General features: G+C 35.5%; 1 protein-coding gene across 1 annotated transcript in view; it reads left to right on the top strand.

The window, feature by feature from the left end:
- The first annotated feature begins 5,037 nt into the window (after positions 1-5,037).
- TENM3 (teneurin transmembrane protein 3) overlaps positions 5,038-20,129 on the top strand; it is a 2,501,300-nt gene continuing 2,486,208 nt past the window's right edge. The window contains exon 1 of the mRNA XM_032413691.1: positions 5,038-5,071. The gene's annotated coding sequence lies outside the window, so the exon portion shown is untranslated. The remainder of the gene's footprint in view (positions 5,072-20,129) is intronic.

Raw genomic sequence — 20,129 nt, 5'->3', positions numbered from 1 at the left:
GTCTTGTCAGTGCTGTATCTTTACAGGCTCATTCTTGCAAACAAATTCTTTGTGCTAATTTGGATATTAAACTGTAAATTTCGGGGTGCCTGTGTGGCTCATTCAGTTAAGCGTCTGCCTTCGGCTCAGGTCATGATGCCAGGACCCTGAGATCTAACCCTGCATCAGGCTCCCTGCTCAGGGAGGAGTTTGCTTCTCCCTCTTCCTCTGCCCCTCCCCCTGCTTGTGCTCTTTCTCTCTCTCTCTCTCAAATAAATAAAATGTTAAAAAAAAAAAAAGTAAACTGTAAATTTCAAGTATCCCCCCCCCCCACATTTAAAAGGTTTTATCAATTTCTGACCTAAATAAAAAGATTAGATGAAATTTAGGTTTTAAAACTACTCTCTGGTGTCGATCTTTAAAAAAAAAAAAAGGAAAGGAAAAGAAAAATTCACATGAATAAGCCATGATTAACTTTAAAACTTCTGACTGAGGAAGTAACATCCTTCTTAAGAGTATAATTTGTGCATTCTTCCAAATTCTTGACCTGTTCTTTGATTTTTCTCTGAAGAAATAGGCAGATATTTTTATGTTTTCCTTTTTTTCTGTGGCATCTGAAGTTTGTCAGCAAATCTCTACATCACTGATTGACATACTGGGTTTGGTGAGAGCCAAGAGTCTCTTTAGTAATTAAAAAAAATACTGTGAAATTATAAAGTAAACATACACACAAAGAAACTATAGCAAGGAAGAGCTAGCAAGCTTTCCTCATGTAAAATTAGTTGTAATTAATGGTTATGTAAAATATGTTCTGTGTAGATTTTATGTGAGATAGTGATGTGAAAACAATGTGTATAGGATAAAGTCATTTGCATTGTTCAGAATTCAATCTACATCAGCCTACCCACTTTCTTCTCTCATATAGACACAGTATATGCCATTAATTTGGTTTACCTTGAAAGAATAATCTGAAATCTTACAAATATTTTCTGTCCAAAATATGAATCTACCTGATGTGGATGAGTGCAGTGCTAATTAGACTCATTTATTTATTTTAACATGAATGACATCAGATTAGATAGGATCACCTTACTTAGATATGGATTTAAACTGCCCAATGTATAAACATTTTTATGCATTTACATTTTGTTTTATATCTTCCTTAATATTTACTCTTGGAAAATCAGAAATTTTTATAATATATATTATATACAAATATGTATACAATATGTATATTTAATGTTATATATACCATTCCTCATTTTTGTGGAAACCTAAAAAATACAGACTATATTTGAACTATATTTATTTTCTGGAAATCATATAAATATCTTATTTTTATTTCCCATGTATATTCTAAAATGACAATTCAGAAATTCAGCATTAACACATTGATATTCATATCCTTATTATTTAATTTAATGTGAATATGATACTTCATAGGATACAAGTCTTTTCAAGTTTTATTCAGTATTTTTTCTTATTAGTTTAAAAATCATATATCTATACACTATATTTTTAAAAATTGAAGCATTGGCCATCATGTGTTATATATTATGACATTTCCTACTAAGTTGGTTAAAAACCATTTCATTTTCTGTCATAAACAGTTCAGTCACAAAATAATGTAATTTAATGCAAAGAATGTGAGATTAACATTATCCGGAAACTGACTTGACTCTTTATTAGCCAGGTACATGACTTTGAGAAAATCACTTCGTGCTCCTTTAGCCTCATTTCCCTAATATGCAACATGAAGTTAACAATGATACTTCTTATTTTATATATGAATGAAAAATTGATATATGTTGTTGACTTGGCATATCATGACTAATTAATAGATGTTAGTTACTATTACTTTGTTATTATTGTTACTAATTGTGCAAAATCTATTTTAGCCAAACATTTAGTGGCTCATGTTTTGCATTTCAGTGGGTGAAACTGGGGCAGACACTTTTCAAGATAGCAATGACTTCCCCTGAGGAGTCAGTAGGATACTGAGGGAAAATGGACAATAGGATGCTGCATATTGAATCCCAAATTAGAAGTCAGAATGCAGTGTTCATTTCTGACCATTATTTGTGGTTTTAGTGGTGGCTTGGTTCCCAGACATGCTTACCAAAATATAATGAAGCCAAAATGTAGATGCTTTAGTTGAATATTCTGGGAATTTAAATACCATTGAGAACATTGTTACAAGCAGATGATATACTATGCCCAAATATCAGGCAGACAGCTTGCAAATATGTCCTGGAAATCTGATCCCTTTCTTCCATGTGAATTTACTGTATTATAGTAAAGAGGCTTTTAATTTTAAAATTCTGTGAAAATTACTTATTTGTTTCTACACATTACAGATTTCTTAATAAAGTATGGATACTAACTTCAGAAAACTTAACACAGAAAAATACTACTGGGCCACATTAAGACACTTATCCATATGGCTCGACAAATAAATGTTGAAATTAAATAACAACTAACAAGTAACACTAAATGTTGGCTAATCAAGTCAAGTCATTTTTAAATAATTTGTTTTGAATTAATGAAATGAGGAAGGATTGGCAATGTATGCTTAGTGGCAAAAAGCATCTCATCTCGTACATAACCCTCTCAACAATTACTTGTACAAAAAGCCTAGGTCGAGTAATAGTTACAGAAAGCATCAAAGGACACATCAGAGAGTATTTGGTTTATAATGTGATTCTGAGCCTATGGTGCTTTTATTTTTGTTTTTGTTTGGCTTGTTTATTTTTGGTCACAGAAGGCAAATCTAAATATGGCATAAGGGGGAAGCTTACATACTGGCAAGAGCCTTACTCTTTCTCAGCACTTGGGATTTTAAGAGCCATTTTGGTTGAGGGTGGCACAGGAATCCGGGAGCCACTTGGGTTCTACCACCAGCCATTCATGTGGAGCAGCAAGATGTCGCCCGAGAACAGAAGAGGATGCTGAGGGGGAGACCCCTTGCGAAGAGCAAAATAGACCTGACTTCCATTGATTGCTTTCCATAAACTAAAAGACAGGGCTACAGCACAAGTCATGAGTGAGAATGTGAGGTACAAGGAAAAGGACACGGATGTTGAATGGAAGAATCCCTATCTTCCTCCACCTTTTCTATGCTTGATTCCAAGTTTATGATTTTGCATTCTCTAGCAGGTAACCAGGTAGAATATAAGGTGGTTGTCTTAAGGAGAAAAGCGATCTTCCATGCTGGAAAAAAAAAAAAAAAATTGAGTACAGTGATTTTACATGAAGTTCCTCTGGTGGGCCTTGGGAGTAAATATTTCCATCAGCATACCACTCAAGGCTTACAGACAATTGACAACCATTTTGAAGTAGGATCAAAATATTGTTTCAAAATTTTTCAGGACTTAATTGCAATTTTGTAAAATTTGGGGTAATGGTATCCTTTTTCTTTCTTTTTTTTTTTTAAGATTTTATTTATTTTAGAGAGAGAGCACGAGAGCAGGATCAAGAGTTGGGGGAGGGGCAGAGGGAGAGGCCGACTCCCAGCTGAGCAGGGAGCCTGACGCAGGGCTCAATCCCAGGACCCTGGGATCATGACGTGAGCTGAAGGCAGACCCTTAACTAACTGAGCCACCCAGATGCCCCCAGAAGCTTGACATTTTAAATAGTTAAATCCATCATAGTAATTCAAGTATAATTTCTGAACTTTCTCAGCGTTTCTGATAGCACTGTCATTGGTCTCTAATAGTCTTGAAAAGGAATGCTTAAGTGGATTCAATTTTAATATCAGTAAATTTAGCCGCCTGGAACTTGTAAAATTTCCAGCTAACCTAGAATGCCAAACTTAATGGAAACCAACACAATGAATGTACCATATTCTGACTTTGGGAGGTGGGGGTGAAAGTGCTACAGCATTTGTACCTAAAATTGTTTTTATTTGTTTAATAACTAAAGCAACTGTATCTTGAAACTGTGTCGCTTTTATAACTAGATATTAAGTTTATTCCCATTAAAACAACTTAAAAGAAGTCAGTAACCTTTTTTTTTTTTTAAAGATTTTTTTATTTATTTGCGAGAGAGAGAATGAGAGACAGAGAGCATGAGAGGGAGGAGGGTCAGAGGGAGAAGCAGACTCCCTGCTGAGCAGGGAGCCCGATGTGGGACTCGATCCCGGGACTCCAGGATCATGACCTGAGCCGAAGGCAGTCACTTAACCAACTGAGCCACCCAGGCGCCCAAGAAGTCAGTAACCTTAAAGAGTCTTTCCATTGGAAGTCCTTTCCATTAAAGTCTCTTGGTTTGATTTTCACTGATAGCTAAGCTATGGGCAGTCTTCCTCCCACAAAGGTCTGTTCCTCTCCCTTTGCAAACTGCAGACCACTGAATCTGAAGATACCCTTACACATTTTGTTTCTTTCTCCAGACCTCATTGTAAAAATCATGATTATTTTACAACTTTTTTTTAACAAATCTCTTACTCAGTCTCATTCAGTGTTCAAATATATATTCTTTTTGTTATACGTAACATGAATATTCATAACTTAATTGGATATAGAATAAAATTGACTTCCCTATGACTGCTTCAACACTAAGAGTTAGTTTAACTCAGCAACACTAAGAGTTAGATTGGTTGTATGAAAATCACTTAACTCGTAGGAAAAAAAAGAATATATTTTCTACCTTTCTTAGTATCCTAAACATACTTACCTTGAATAGAAATATATGCGGTTGAGATCGCTTGGAGTGTGTAGAGATTCATTTCCCATCTTACTGGGGAAGGAAAAGGAGTAATATTTGGCATTGCTCAATGAACATTTCATACAATTTTGGCTGGCCTCATGATTTTTGCATCATATATAAATCACATTTCTAAAATTCTTCATAGTTATTCAGTATTCAGAAACTGTGTTTGGGAAAATATTCTAGCATTTTCTTATTGTTTTACAAATTACATAGAAATTATACCATTGTATTTAATAGTGAGACATTTAATTTTTTTTTTTCAGACTTGAATGCAGCGATCATGTAAATTAGAGAAAGGAGATAAAAATAACCTCTGAATATTCTTCTCATGTGGTATTTATTCTGGATGAAGCATTAAGAGCTCTCACAGAGGTGTATCACTGTAAGTATTTTCTAATGAAATTAGAATGCATATTTTGTGTGTGTTTCGATAATGTCATGTGTGATACACTTGAACAGAATTTACGAATAAAGTATGTAGCATAGGAGCGGTGATAGGCAAAATACTACACTCTCCCAAAACACTGCCTGATAAGAGAATAGTTACTTGGAAAGAAAAAAAAAATATATCCTGGATCTGAAAGCTCTTCATTTCTATAAATAAATATTTGGGTTAAACAGATGTAAAGTGAGGGACAATATGACAATTGTTTACTATGTCATGATGATCTTTGCCAGAATATATTTAGTAGTGTGACAGTTTTCTGATGGGAAAGTAAAATAATTATAAATCCAGGCTGGGAAGAATGATAGTCTTCCCATGAACAATCAATAGATTTTGAGTTATAAGATTAGAAAAATAGCAAATGAGAAACTTTTATAAGGAGGATGCATAAATGTTGGTGACATTTTTAAATCTATCAAACTATCGGTGATAATAGCCATGAGTTCCATTTTTTGAATGCTTAATCTGGACCTTATTAAGTTATCAAGTGCCCTTTACTCACTGCCTCTGCAGTGTAATCATACAGAACTATTATGTTCATAAAGAATAAAGACAAACACCATCTTGCAAAAACCTTGTCAACTGACCTGAGGGCTTGGTTTGGTCATATAAATGAAGAAATATATTTTCTACATAATATTCCATGGCTTTCTACTGTAATTCACCAGCAAGTGCTATTTTGATTGGTAAAGAGGATGGAATGATAGCCATTGTGCTGGTGGACTAAAGGTGGCTGGCTTTTGCTCTTGGGTTGCAATGTCTTTGATAGTCCCATGAATTACATAGAAAAACATAATGTCTGGGGAAGATTGTATTCAATAATAGAACCTCCAGACAACTACGGTTTCTTTAGGTTTTAAGATCACATGTAGATATCTCTACTGATACTCAGAGCTCACTAGTAGGGTCTTCCCATTGGGCAGGTCCATGCACTGCAGATGGCTACACATTTTAAATGTCCTCCCAGTATCTACTCAGATATGTCTTATGTTTTGACTTGTGTGATTAACCCAAAAAATAACTCAGATAATGAAAGATCTTTTTAAATATTCTATGACAGCATTTTTTTTTTTTTCTAAAACTGAGTCCATAGTTTGGGAAAGTTCTTGTGAATGAAACCATTTATATTTCACTTGATTATTCATAATTCCAGAGGTATGTCACATAACGTAGTGATAGCTTAGATTTTTCACATCAAAATCTGAAAATTTTTTTCATAGTAACAGTTTACCTCATTCCAAGACTTCAGGTAATGGATCTACTTCTTATTTTAAATGGGTAAGTAAAAGCTTTAGAATCAGTCTTAAGACTTGTTTCCTTTAGCTGAGTCTAATAATTTTTAATCCTCTCATTGTCTCATAAAAATATGTATTCACAATATGACTGAATAATGAAATTGATTTAAAGCCAAATACCCCTTGAGACAAAATCAAACTTATTAAATATGTTACTTGTTCTACTAAAGAAGGAATTCAATGACATTCAATTTTTATGTCTTCTGTAATATATAATTTTTCTAGGTTAGAGTCAGAGAAAAATTTTCATGAAAGTAAATATTCCTGTAAAATATAGAGACAACTTGGAAGCAAATTATTTTTAATTAATGTTGGTGACTTGCAACTGAGAGAAATCTGTGAGTTACTTTAAAGCTATTAATCTTCTTCCAAGATCTCCTAGGCCATCTATCAGAACCATGTTGTCAAATACAGATTTGCAGAAATAATATTCAGTGTCACTTAAGATTAAGTGATACTCGAAACCATACAGTTTAACGCACTTAAATTGTTTAACACAATGTTCAATCTATAAAATTCCCTTTGATCTAATCATTTTATTATATTTTGCATCGATGTCCACGTGTGTTTTTTAATAACCATGATTACATGATTAGAAGGATGAATAGATAGAAGTTTGTTTCTACCAAGAAGGCAGCCTGGTATAAGAAATTCTTTTTATTAAGCAAAACGTATCAAGCCCTCTAGTGGTATTAATATATAAAATATTTCATTGTGATGTTTACTTAATAAGAGCAGTTGTTTTTGTTTGTTTGTTCTTGAAGTATAGGTATTTAACATTCTATTGACATTAGACTTTTGCAAATTCCTGTTTGCTCTGTTTGGCAGATAATTTGTACTGCACTTGAGGTGGTTTTTCTAACTTTACCTTGGGATAAAATTTTTAAATGCATAGACTTAAGACTGAAGTAATAAATAGCCCAGTAGGTGATAAATCACATTATTTTTGAATCAGTTGCTTTTGTCGTTAAGTCTAATATTAAAAGATATTTATAGTTTTCTATCTGCATGATGATAGCCTAATGATAATAATAATAATAAGAGTTTTTAAGGGAAAAACTACATCATGTAGGAACTTAGAAAAGATCTTCATTTAAATAAACAACACAATGAAGAGTATACCATGACTCACTCTTTGTAATTCTTACTGAGATCTTTCATTCTTTCATACTATTTAAAGTCTAAAGGAAATAGTCTTATTCATACTTAGGGATTTTTCCATCGAGCTTTTTTTTTTTTTTTTTTTTTTTTTAAATTTTGGCTCTTATTATCAAAGGCCTGCACTTGGGGGCTTTCACTGGCAGATCTACAAAGCATGTTTCAGTTATTAAGGAACAGGTTTTAACTTCATGCCAGCAGGATTTGTATTTCTTTCTTAAAAAAGAAAAAAAAGTATTAATGCCTGATACATAGCCAGAGGAAACAGAGGATACCAAGCAGTGGAAGTGGAAAAATAATATGGAAAAGGCTGAGATGCAAAGATGAGTCTCAGAGACATTCTGTTCTCAAAGATGAATTCCTTGATGTCCTGTCTTTTATTTCAACTTTGTTTTAGACTCCTAAATCAGACCCAGAGTGGAACCACTAAATACACTGTGGTAGAAAGTGCTGTGCTAGGTTTTTGAAGGTCTCCCTCATTTCTCAGAATCATACGATATTCTTTACGGTGAGGTGATAGTCCTCAGAGTCCTGCCTTATTTGTCCCACGGGCACTGAGTGGCTGATGACCATTCTTTTGGAAATGTGTATATTGTCCCTTCTCCTCACCAAGGGATTCACACACATGAAGGTGCACCCATCCGGGTCTCTTTTTCTCCCTGTTTGTGCCCCCTTGTTCTTGGAAGTGTCCAAATAAAACTGATTTAAAACAGGATACTAAATCCTGTCGGCCAATATATCTACTCTTTCTGTCTAAATCTAGACAATCTTAAATCTATGGTGATAGATATATTCTTAAATCTTTAGCCTTCACTGTGAAATAAGTTCATCTGGGAACCTGAAGAGGCTGATGTTTCAGACTTGAGTGACCCAAGCACATACATTTACACTTCTGCTTTCAGATTATTCTAATTTTTTTCTCCAACCACTTGGGTTTGGAGTATTGCCATGATGGGTGATTTAGGGACATCACAGACACCGACTCAAAAAAGGGAACACAAAAAAACAGAATATTCTGGAAGTTGGTATATTTCCAGAGTCAACCCTATATAATACACAGCACTATGGAAGTTTGATTTTTAAACTAGGAGTCAGTATAGCCTTGTCACTACCCTGAACTATGCCCTCAGGTCAAATAGAATTCCCGGTCCATAATATATCCATGAACAAATTATATTATGAAATCTCTAAGATGTCTTGTAATCTGAGAGTGTCCTGTTTGTAAATCATGGAAGCACTTAAAGATACCTTCCTATGAGGTGAGGGGTAGCAAAAAAAGAATTGTATTTCAGGATATTTTCCTTTTGCAATCTCCCACCATCCTCAGTCTCTTCCTTAGTTGTCAGGAGTTGAGCTGAACTGCAGTTAGCTCAGCTGCCAGGTGTCTGACTTGTCAATTAAGACAGTAAGCCAAAATGAAAGTAACAGTCAAACCTTTAACCACTTGCTGGGATAATATAAGCAGGAAGCTAATTTGGAGAAAGCCCTGACTCCTCCCTAATTCATTTCCCTTCATGGAACACACTTGTTGGGAGTCAGGTGGATCAGCACAGATATGGGGCTCATTTATCCCGATTACAGCGCTGAACGAAAAGCTCTGTGGGTTTTGTGGACCGGGGTGCTGGGGAGGTAAAGAAGGTAGAGCTAGGAGCGGGAGGTACTGAGTCAGAGTGGAGCGATGTGTGTTCAAGGTTCCCCCATAAGGAGGTCACAGCAGAGCCACCTGCGGAAGGCCTTTGCCAAAGACCCCAGGTAAAGAGGTTTCTGGCTGAAGGCATATGGTCTAGGAATGTGGATGTGTGTACAAGCAAGGCTGGCCTGGGGAGGGGAGGGGTCGTGTCCTGAAACTCCCTAGAGAGATTGCAGTGTACCAGGTGTGCATCCAGTCAAGTGGGAAGGTGGAGCTCTCCCCTTTGAGGCCCACCAGGAAATGCCCACATAATCGCCTATGGTCAGGCCCAAAAAATCACATGCAGGCTCTGATCTGGAGTGAAATTCCTCATTGGTTATCATCTTAATTGCTTAATTCACCTTGAGATTAAATTAGGGAGCAAAAGCCAATAAAATTGGTCTTTTATTTAGAACACTGTGTCACATCGCCTTATTCAATTTCAATGTATAGAAGCTCTTACTCTGGGCTTGGTGTGAAGTGCTAGTTATACTAAGTCCCCACCTTCAAGGAGCTTGGTGTCTACTGGGAAGTCCAGAGGGGAATATTTATTATATAATACACAGCACTATGGAAGTTTATATTGTAGAGTTGCTTAATATATGCTAGGCTTGCTCCAAATGCTCTGCTTTATCCTCACAACTACTCTATTACTTATGTACTATGGTTGTCTTCCATTATGTGGGTGTGAGGCAGCCATTAAGGTTAAGGGAGGTTAAGTAACCTGTCTGCTGGTGAGTGGTAAAGCTGAGTCTAGAGGCCACACATATAACCACTGCGTTTTACTTCCATTTAAATATATCTAGAGGCTCGAGACATGCATAGCATGTTAGGAGGGAACAGAAAAGAGGCACTAGGTTTCCATGGGAAGTAGCCAATATTACCTAAATTGAGTGGACTTGGGAGGTGTGGTGGAGCGAGGCGGGGCTGGATTTAAAGCAGGAGGAAGGACATGATGAGTGGTGTGAACTACAGCAGTTTGGTGTCTCAGAAAATAAATTAAACAGTGAGCAATACAACAGAGGCTGAGAATGTAGTGAAGGGATGGATAGAGACAAGATGTATTTATGGAAGTGGCAAGATCACAAGGACTTGACTCATTGTTTTATATTGGGTGTTTGTGAGCTAGAGCTAGGGAGAGGAGAAACAAGAAAGTGGCCTATATGTTTTTCCATTTTGGTTGGATGCTGCTGCCTCATCCTGCGGTAATGACATAGGAGGAGGTTTATGAAAACGATATGTCTTGCCTTGGGGATCTTGAGCATGTGCCTATTGAACTCTCAGGTAAAGGTAGTTTGCAGACAGTTAAAAATGTGAGTCAAGGGTGTTATTTGCAACTGATGAATTGTTGAACAGTACATCGGAGACTAATGATGTACTATATGTTGGTTAATTGAATTTAAATAAAATGTGAATCAATGATTGGCAGAGAAATGGAACCCCAGGGAGCATGATACCTAATGAGAAGGTAGAGAAAAGGGAGCCCCAAAATGAGGCATCCGAGGAAAGGTCAGAAGGGGCGGCACAGAGGAGACAGTGAATTCACTGTGGCGTGAGCTCTAAAGAGAAATCAGTGATGATGAAGAGCTCACTGCAAATGAGAGATCAATGATCAAAGCTGACCTGATCCTTGAAACTGATAGGCTCCAGGTTTCTGCCATTTGGCAAGGATAGGATTAGCGGGGCAGGCAGGTGGCAATGGATTGAAGAGTGATTAGGACAGAAGCGGTTTAGGTGAGAAGCGAAGGAGATGATGGAATTAAGTAGGCTTTCTTGGCTTTCTTACTGTTTATTAACTTGTCGGTTAGTTGGATTTTTTTGTTTGTTTGTTTTTTTGTTAACGGGCGTGATATGAAGCTTAGATACTGGGAAAGACAGAAAGCCCGATTCCCACAAGGATCTAAGGTTGAGACCCAGGGCCATGTTGACCGCAAGGCCAGTTGCATCACTAGATCTGTTTGGCAATGTCATGTAAGCTCTCAGTGCTTCAGCTTTCTCATCTTTAGAATGTGGATAAAAATGATGCCCATCTAAAAAGGTTATTGTGAAGACGACATGTTATGATACACGTACTAGTGGTTGACAGAGAGACCTCATTATCGTGTTTGCTGTTGTTTTTATTTAGGGTAAACTAGTTGATCTCATTGATGAAGAGGCCCATAAATGAGCACATCATCCCAGACTAGAATAAAGGGGAAATGATTGATATTTCTTTAGGCGATTTTATAAATATGAAACTCAGGGAGATTAATATTTCAGTGCCTTTAGCAGTTAGCCCTTTTCTTAAAGCTAAAACTAAGAGTAAAAATCAGGACCTGTTTTGGCCTAAAAGTATAAATGCCTGGTCAATTCAAAGATGTTTGGCGTTAAGACCCATTTTATCCCGAAACTATAAGCATCTGTTTGGGGATATTTTTATATATACATTGTATGATAACATTTTGCTTTTCGTAGGTGAGGTGAGAATCTTATATTACTCAAATTTAGCACAGGACTTGTATTCTTTCTTTACCACAGGCCAATAATTACTATGGCCTTTTAAGGAATCCCTCCTAAAACAGCTCCTACATACAAAGAGTAGGAAAACCTCCCCCCCGCCCCCCGCCCCGTAGTTACTAAAAGGAGTTAAAAACTCTTTCTGTGAATAGTGCTAAATCGGTTTAAATATATTTTAGAATGATTCTATTTAAGAATATCCAAGTAAATGGAATCCCATTACATTTTACCCCCCCTCAACTTTGGTCATTATGTTTTCTCTGTGGGTGAGTCACATATTTAGATACAACCAAAAGTAATTTATCATGAGCCGAAAGGGAGTAATCAAGCTAGGGAATAAAAAGGTAATGTTAAAATAATGGAGCCAATTTTCTTGTATATATTTATAAAAGGACATTTTCTTACGGAGTATGTGTGTCTGCATACACCATATGTCTTTTATTAGGATTTCTATATGCAATCCTGCCCCTTGTTCTACATTAGAACAGTCCTGTGCTGACCTCCATTTAACCTGAATCACTCTCTTCCTGATGATTCTGGGTTAATTTAGCCTGGTTTTCTGTTTTTGTTTTTTTTTTTACTGAAAGCTACCAGTAATCTCAGATGTGTTGAATGCAAGCTAAACCTAAGAGAGGCTGATATCAAACTAAAGATGCAAGTTCCTAAATTTTATTCTATTTCTGTATACCTTACTCATGCTGATTTATGAGCTCTTCTGTGATTCGAGATCTGTTTTTATTCTTAATTGTATGTAGTGTTCATTCTAATATGATTTGCACTACACTCAAAGGCTTTCTTTTGCAAAAACTGGCAGCACATGAACAATTTATACTTCTTTGGAACTCTTGCCTGTTTGAGACACAACCAGTTCCTTTTGGGAAATGATATTTAATTAATAAACAGGACACTTTCCATCACTTTCAGGGGCATAGCTTTTAAGAGAATAAGGTGATACCTTTTTGGGCCTGGCATCTCGAGAGGGGGCTGCAATTAAGCAATCATTGAAAGAAACAGCTACTTCACCTTTTCCCAAGCTTCTGTTCCCATTTCAGATTTCCTTTTGGGTTTTTTTCCTTCTTTCTTTACTACTTCTTTGTTGTCTGACAGGGCTGTCTCTGGTATCAAGGTTCTTAACATTTACTTACAGAAGGGAAAATGAATAGTTGGGTGATAATCTTCACTACAACTAAAGAAGCCTTATCAGACTTAGAGTGATATTGGAAGTGGTTGTCCAATACACATCTTTCTTGGGGGAAAAAAAAAAAAAAGATCAATTTTAATTTACTACTTTTTAGTGTCAGCTTTACTCTGCAGCTTTAAATATGCACATAAAACACAGGGGCACTAAAAACATGGGAAGTCAACTTCTGATCATTTCTTTTGTCAAAGAAGCATGATCTTAACTCATGAGTCACTGTTAAATATAAGTGTAATGTGGAGGAAAAAGGAAAATACATTATGAGGGTTTTTTTTTTGCCAATTTGTATAATTTTTCAGTTAAGCAGTCATAAATCAAGGAATATTGTATTTTTTTTTTTAATCTTTTTTTTTTTTTTTTTTTTTAAGATTTTATTTATTTATTCATGAGAGACAGAGAGAGAGACAGAGGCAGAGGGAGAAGCAGGCTCCCCGCGGAGCAGGGAGCCCGATGCGGGACTCGATCCCAGGACCCTGGGATCATGACCTGAGCCGAAGGCAGACGCTTAACCGACTGAGCCACCCAGGCGTCCCAGGAATATTGTATTTTTTGAGGCTCATTAAAGAGACATTATACATCAGAATAGTGAAGTCGTCAGCATAATGAAATGATGAATGCCTGTGACTATCTGTATGTAAATGGTGTGAGACAGATTCGGGGTGTTACAAAGGAGAATAGCAATCTCCCTGACAGTCCCCCTAGGTGCAGTTGCTGGATGCTTTTGACAGATGTGAAATGCAAAGCTCTTCAATGGCAAGCACTTATCAGCACTCAGTGGAAACTAGCAATATAAAATAAGACAAATAGCAGATAATATCATTTTATTTTATTTTATTATTTTTTTTTTTATTTAAAGATTTTTATTTATTTGACAGAGAGAGCACAAGCAGAGGGAGAGAGAGGGAGAAGCAGGCTCCCTGCTGAGCAAGGAGCCCGATGTGGGACTCGATCCCAGGACCCTGGGATGATGACCTGGGCCGAAGGCAGCCGCTTAACCAACTGAGCCACCCAGGCGTCCCAGATAATATCATTTTAAACAATTTGCTCAGTAAGGTGTGTTATCGCATTTTAAAAACCTTCTTTATTGACAAAGGCGATGTTCTAAACTCAAGAAAACATGTTAGAAAAGAAAATGGTTATTTTGAGAAGAGTATGTAAAAAAATGTATACGTATTTTGTAATCCTGTCCCCTTTCCTTGACTTCTGTAGGGGCTCTGCTGTGAAGTAACTAATATGTCAAGCTTACTTACTTTGGGTTTATTTATTCTGTCAAGGAAACATATCCGTCTTACCTCTACACACATGCTTTACATCGTGAGATTTGTAATAGGCATGCCATTTTGTCGGTCGGCCCATCTGGTAGTTGAGTTCTCTTTTCATGTCCGTATTTGTTGAAGTCATGTCTTTTTTGATGGAGAATGAACCATCTGTTGATGACTCAGGGTCTTCTGTCCTACATTTCAGATGCTTGATTTCACTTACCAAAGAGGGGCAGGCAATAGATCTGGTAATTTTCTGGAGGTTCTCCTTTATCCTTGCATTTCACAGCACCTGATCCAGGTGCCGGCTACATGAATGAATATCCTATGAAGGAGGAAGAGAGGGAGAGGGGGAAGACAAGAGGAAAGGGAGAATGAAGGGAGAAAGAGGAAATTTTTAGTCCACCATGGGTCACTGATGAAGTCTGTGGCATTGGCTAAGTCCTTTAAGCTCTCTCTGCATGATTCCCATTTTCTTTTCTTTTATTCAGTTTTATTTATTTATAGTTAACTAATAAAATTGCGAGATATTTAAAGTAGACAACGTGATGATTTGATATACATATACATGCATACCCGTGTGAAAGGATGGGCAGAGAAAGCACTTTGGATTGTGTGACCGAATATATGTAGACAGTGATATTAATAAAAATATTCATATTCTGTGTGCTTTGGGGATAGGAGTTTATTATTTTTAATAGAATATACTTGTACCTGTGCTGTAGTATTTTAGCACTTTATTTGTTCACTAACTGTGAATGTCTAGCAAGAAAAATGGTATAATTTCCCCATAACCACCAGTCAATGTGATGATACCTTTTCTTTATCCTGACATATACGTAATGGGGCTTAAAATGGCTTGACTGAGATACATTCTTTAAAAAAATTCCCTATTTTACCTTCTTTTTGCCTTAGGAATACAGCAAATTATAGGCATCTGAATTTTTTATTAATAATTAAATGTTTATATTTTGTGCTGATGTGGAAAATCCATGAGCACACAGTAGTCCAAATTTTCAGTAGTCTCCATATTAAGAAGAATAATTTTTTAATTGCAAATGGCACTTTGAATACACTAGTGCATGTAATAAGAAGTCTTGTTTCAATTCCTTGTATATATGTTTTGGAAATTTTCTGTTAAAAAAAGATTTGAGAATGTCCAGGCACAACTAATAAGTCCAAAATCATGCATATGATTATATGACTAAACTAAAACTAAAATTTTTAAAAAAAATATACTGTATTATTTTACTTCGCTTTTGCATATCCGTCTCCTACCAGACATCATGGTCATTTTACAAGTATACTCACCAAAAGAAATACCTTACAATTTATATAATAATCTTCAACTTAGTTCATGCAGAAACAGACACAATCTGAGAGCATCTATTATATATAATAACAGTTTTATAATAGGATTCACTTTTACATATAACCAATCAATATACTTTTGGAATTTTTGTGGATTCCTATTCTATAATTGATTGTCTGTTTTCTTTGATGGGAAGAAAGAACCAATTGAAAGTTGTGGCAAGGACACCATTATAGATGTTGAAAAGAAGCATGGAAAGAACAGCTGTGAATATTTGATTTCAAGCTAACTCACTTTTATTTTTTCTCTAAAGGAAGGGAAGCCAGCGTTCTTACCATGAAAATTATTATTTTTTAACAATTTATTTTATCTCTAGATTGTTTTAAAGGATCAACACTAAATTGTTGGAAAGTATCACATTGATCAGTCTTACTACTTTATAGCCAGTCCTTGTAAACTTACTGCCGCCAGTAGGGAATGAAATCTAGTAAATTCTGTTTACATTTGGCTTACATTTACATTTAATGTCTAAGATTAAAAAATGATAAATGCAGCCAACTGACCAAATGGATATATACATATATCACGTTTTTGTGCTTCTCAATATAAGTTCTCACTGGCTGTTATTATAATTAAATGTATGTATTTTTCTAATTATGTTTTTACAATTTTTATATTAAAAAAATCACTTTTAAATCCATACTTCATCTGACTGATGACATGATTTGAATCCTTGTGTCTTAATTCTAAATTCGTTGCTCTATCTACCCTATCATCGTGCTTCTTGATAAATGTCTGAACTTTACATCCAACACTATACATACTGCAAGTTACAGTATATGGAAGGGGACTTATTTAATTGGAGTTTTGTCACTTACGTCGCATTTACTCATTTTCTCTTTCAAAGTTAGTTCAGAGACAGATGAATGCTCAAAGAGATTGACTGAGTTCAGGGTAACATTTCCACCATTCCGTTGCACAGAGTAATGACTCCAGAAAATACTTCTCAAAGCCAAAATACATCCTATCACATAATTCCTCTTCCTTCAATTACATATCATTTGTAAACATTGCCAAGTTATCATTTATTGCCAACTGAAATAAATGACTTAAGCATTTTAAAAATTATAAATATTCAGCTTTCTTTCAAACTGTATGCACATGCACACACATATACACACATAAATTATATGAGCGATATATGCATGTATATATATGTGTATACATTTTTATTAAACTTCAGTTTTTATGAATCAGAATGTAGCCATTGTGGTCAGACTAAGGGATACCGAACTAGGAAGCACCAGAAAACATTTGTAAATAGCACGAGGATTATCTGGAGAGCCAGGAGCTTTAGGAGTCCTTATGAGTATGAATACCAGGAATTGATTGCTTTGGGGCATTTGGAGTTGGAATGTTTCAAATGGTAATGGCCTTAGAAATTAACCAGTTTTAGGATGGCAGTAGTTGAAAAATGGCATACTGCCTTAAACTGATTGGAACTCACTGCCTGAACCACTGTGTAAGAATAAGAACATATGAAACATGTCATAATCAATAAGCCCTTTCTACCACAGGTGAGGAATGGAGGTTGGCAGCATCCTTGCTGAGGCTCAGAGAGTTTAAGTCATGTGCCCAAAGTTGCACAGATAGTTAACTCTGAATCCATGGCTATAAACAGGGCATCTGACTCATAATCCACTGCCATTCGCTCTGCTCTATTGATAGAGTAGAAACATACCCAGTAGGTTTCCTCAGAGTCAACCCAGAGACATTCAGGAGACTTAATTGAGAACATGAAGGACAGCCACGCGGGGTATGGCAGCTGCTTTTCATTGATGCCCTTGTGTGTTCAACTTACTGAGACATAACTGACTGTTATTCTGAAGCACTGTAACTAGGCACCGCCTTTTATTAATTACATTTCCCGTATTTTATGCTTTGTCTTTTCTTAGAATTTCCAAGCAGATGGTGCCTATTCTATAAACTCAATAAATAGCATTCTGTGAATTAAATATACTAAAATATGTTCAAGGAAAATCTCTCACATGGAACATAAAAACTGGATTAAAATGCAAACATTTTCATTCCAGTGTGGAGTATTTATCTAATAAAAATTATGACATTAAATCTAAAAATTAACTTCACAGAGACTAAAACAGTTTGGCAAAATTCAGACCATCCCCAATGCTGCTTTTACTCCATCCCTCCCCACCTTTTTATAAAATCGTATCTAGCTGATTAATATAACAGAGCACTTCAGCTTTGGTGAAATACACTTATTCAATTTCACTGAAGATTATAGGTTTCAAATAATAAAATTGGATTTTATTGAGGATTGAAGTGTGTAAATAGAACATTTGATTGAATTTAATAAAATGGTATCCTGCTGATGGAGGCAAGTCATTTCCTCTAGTTTTAACTTGATTACAAAGACAAGAAGTTTTATGAGCAATTTTGAATGGAAAATTTCTTTCTGTCTAGAGGAAAAAAAACTATACTGAGACTAAGAAAAGTAAGTAGTACCATTTAATATTTTAAATAAGATAGTTGTGAATATATGGTTACTTTGGAAATACAATAGAACTATTTTCTAATCTGGTTTTGTGGCTGTTTACTTAGTCACAAGAAAGCTGCAGAGAGGTAAGCCCAGTAGACAAGTTTGTTTCTCTCTAGCTTTGAATAGTTTTATCTTGGTGATAAAGATTCTTTATTTGATATGTGCAGTTCTATATTTAATCAAAGTATAGTGAGATCAGAGCATCATTCCTCTTATCACAGAATGAATCACCACATAGTAACTGTTATTTAAATGTTTGGTTTTCTTCAGCCATTTCTGAGGTTTCTTAAAAAGAAACACAAGCAAAAATTTTTTTGCTACTTCTGACAAAATATATATATATGTATATTTCAGTATAATAAAATAAAATGTTATTTTGCCAAAATCTAGTCTTTTCTTAATTAATGTCAATATTTTAATTATTTTATTAGCTAAAGAGCCAACTGCAAATAGTTTTTTTTCTTTTTTAACCATTGGATCACAGCAGAACTCTTAAAAGTCTATTAAGATCTTTTCAAATAGAATATTTGGAAGCTATAAGACAGGCTAGATTTGCAATCGTGCATCATTATAAATGTAGAATGAGTATTAAGAATTGTGGACATCATGTTGACTGAATATTGATAATAAGGGATTCCAGAACAAGATGAATTTTAATGTGGCCTAAAAGAGTACCTTGGGTTGATTTAGAATATTATCTTTAAGCAGTTGATTCAGAGTATCTGCAAGGGAAATAAATATACAGTCTGAATGTAGTAGTTCTATTCAATTATGTAGCAGTGCTTTCAAAGAAATAAAAAGGTAAACAGTTGATGAAAGGACATTACACTGCAGGAAAAATGTATCTCTTTATGTTGATAATGGCTGTCAGTTGTTTTTAATGCTTGGAGAAAGGTATATCATACAGAGAAAGAGAAGGGTCACTAGAGAGAGAAGTCCAGGAGAAGACAGAAGCGAGAATAATGGTGGCAGAGACAACCCCTCGCTGTACAGGAAAGACAGTGTAGAAACAGAAAAAGAGGCAGCAGCAGAAAATAAATAAACTCCACGTGGGAAAAATGCCTGTGGTTCAGACCCTCTGCCATCCTATGGGGAGCTATTTGAAGGCATTGCTTAGAAACACTATTTAAATACAGGAAAGCCTAGAATGTCTGAGGAATGGGACTTTGATGCTCCAACTGAGATGAGAAGGAAGAAACCTTGTAATTAGAACAAAAGTAGTTATATCTCAAAAAGGTTCAAAGTATAGGAAATCACTCCAGACAAGTCAAATACATTAGTTTGAAAACGTGCATCTTTAACAGGTGCCAGTTTTATAGTTTGAGAGGAACAACAAATGAGAAGGATGAGGAAGCACCTGAAAACCCTTCATGTAAAAGACGCACTGAAAAAGGTGGGATACATGTAGACACAATGTTATCAGTTAGGATGAAAGTCTTGAAAAGGCTAGGAAAGTGAATCAAAGTGTTTAAATAGAAACGTGGTCATGTAAGTGGTAGGACTTTTCACTTTGAAAGACCACTCTAAGGAAACCTTGGGTTGACACCTGTTAATTTTAAAATTAGAAAAAAAGAAAAAAAAAGAAGAAAAACAGATCTCACAAAGTGTCTGCTATTCATTGAATGCCTAATTGTCCCTTGTTTCATCTTTAACTAACTAGCTGTCCAAGAATCGTGCATGACTCTCAACTCATGTATGTAGTTACTTAAATTCACCTCACTGTGCTAGTCTCATTTGATCATTAGGAAAAAAAAATAACAAAAATAACAAAAATATTAGTTATGATAGGAGATTGTCAGTATTCATAAGATCAACACAGTATTCTGTAGTCTTTTCAGTTCTGAAAATTGTGTGAAGAAAAAAATTATTTTGCTTATGAGAATAATTTTAACACACACAGGTCTCATGCCATGCCTAGTATGATCATCACTTCTCTTCAGCGTGAAAATAAAATGACCAAGCACCTATTATTATATCCATATTACCGGTAACATATTGATATTAAACTCAGAATTGACCTGTGATCTCATTACCTGCAGGAAGATTAA

This window comes from Phoca vitulina, unplaced genomic scaffold (assembly GCF_004348235.1).
Source record: "Phoca vitulina isolate PV1807 unplaced genomic scaffold, GSC_HSeal_1.0 scaffold15, whole genome shotgun sequence".
Classification (NCBI taxonomy): Eukaryota; Metazoa; Chordata; class Mammalia; order Carnivora; family Phocidae; genus Phoca; species Phoca vitulina.
Note: the sequence above shows the minus strand (reverse complement) of the source record. Positions and strands in the feature narration are given on the sequence as shown.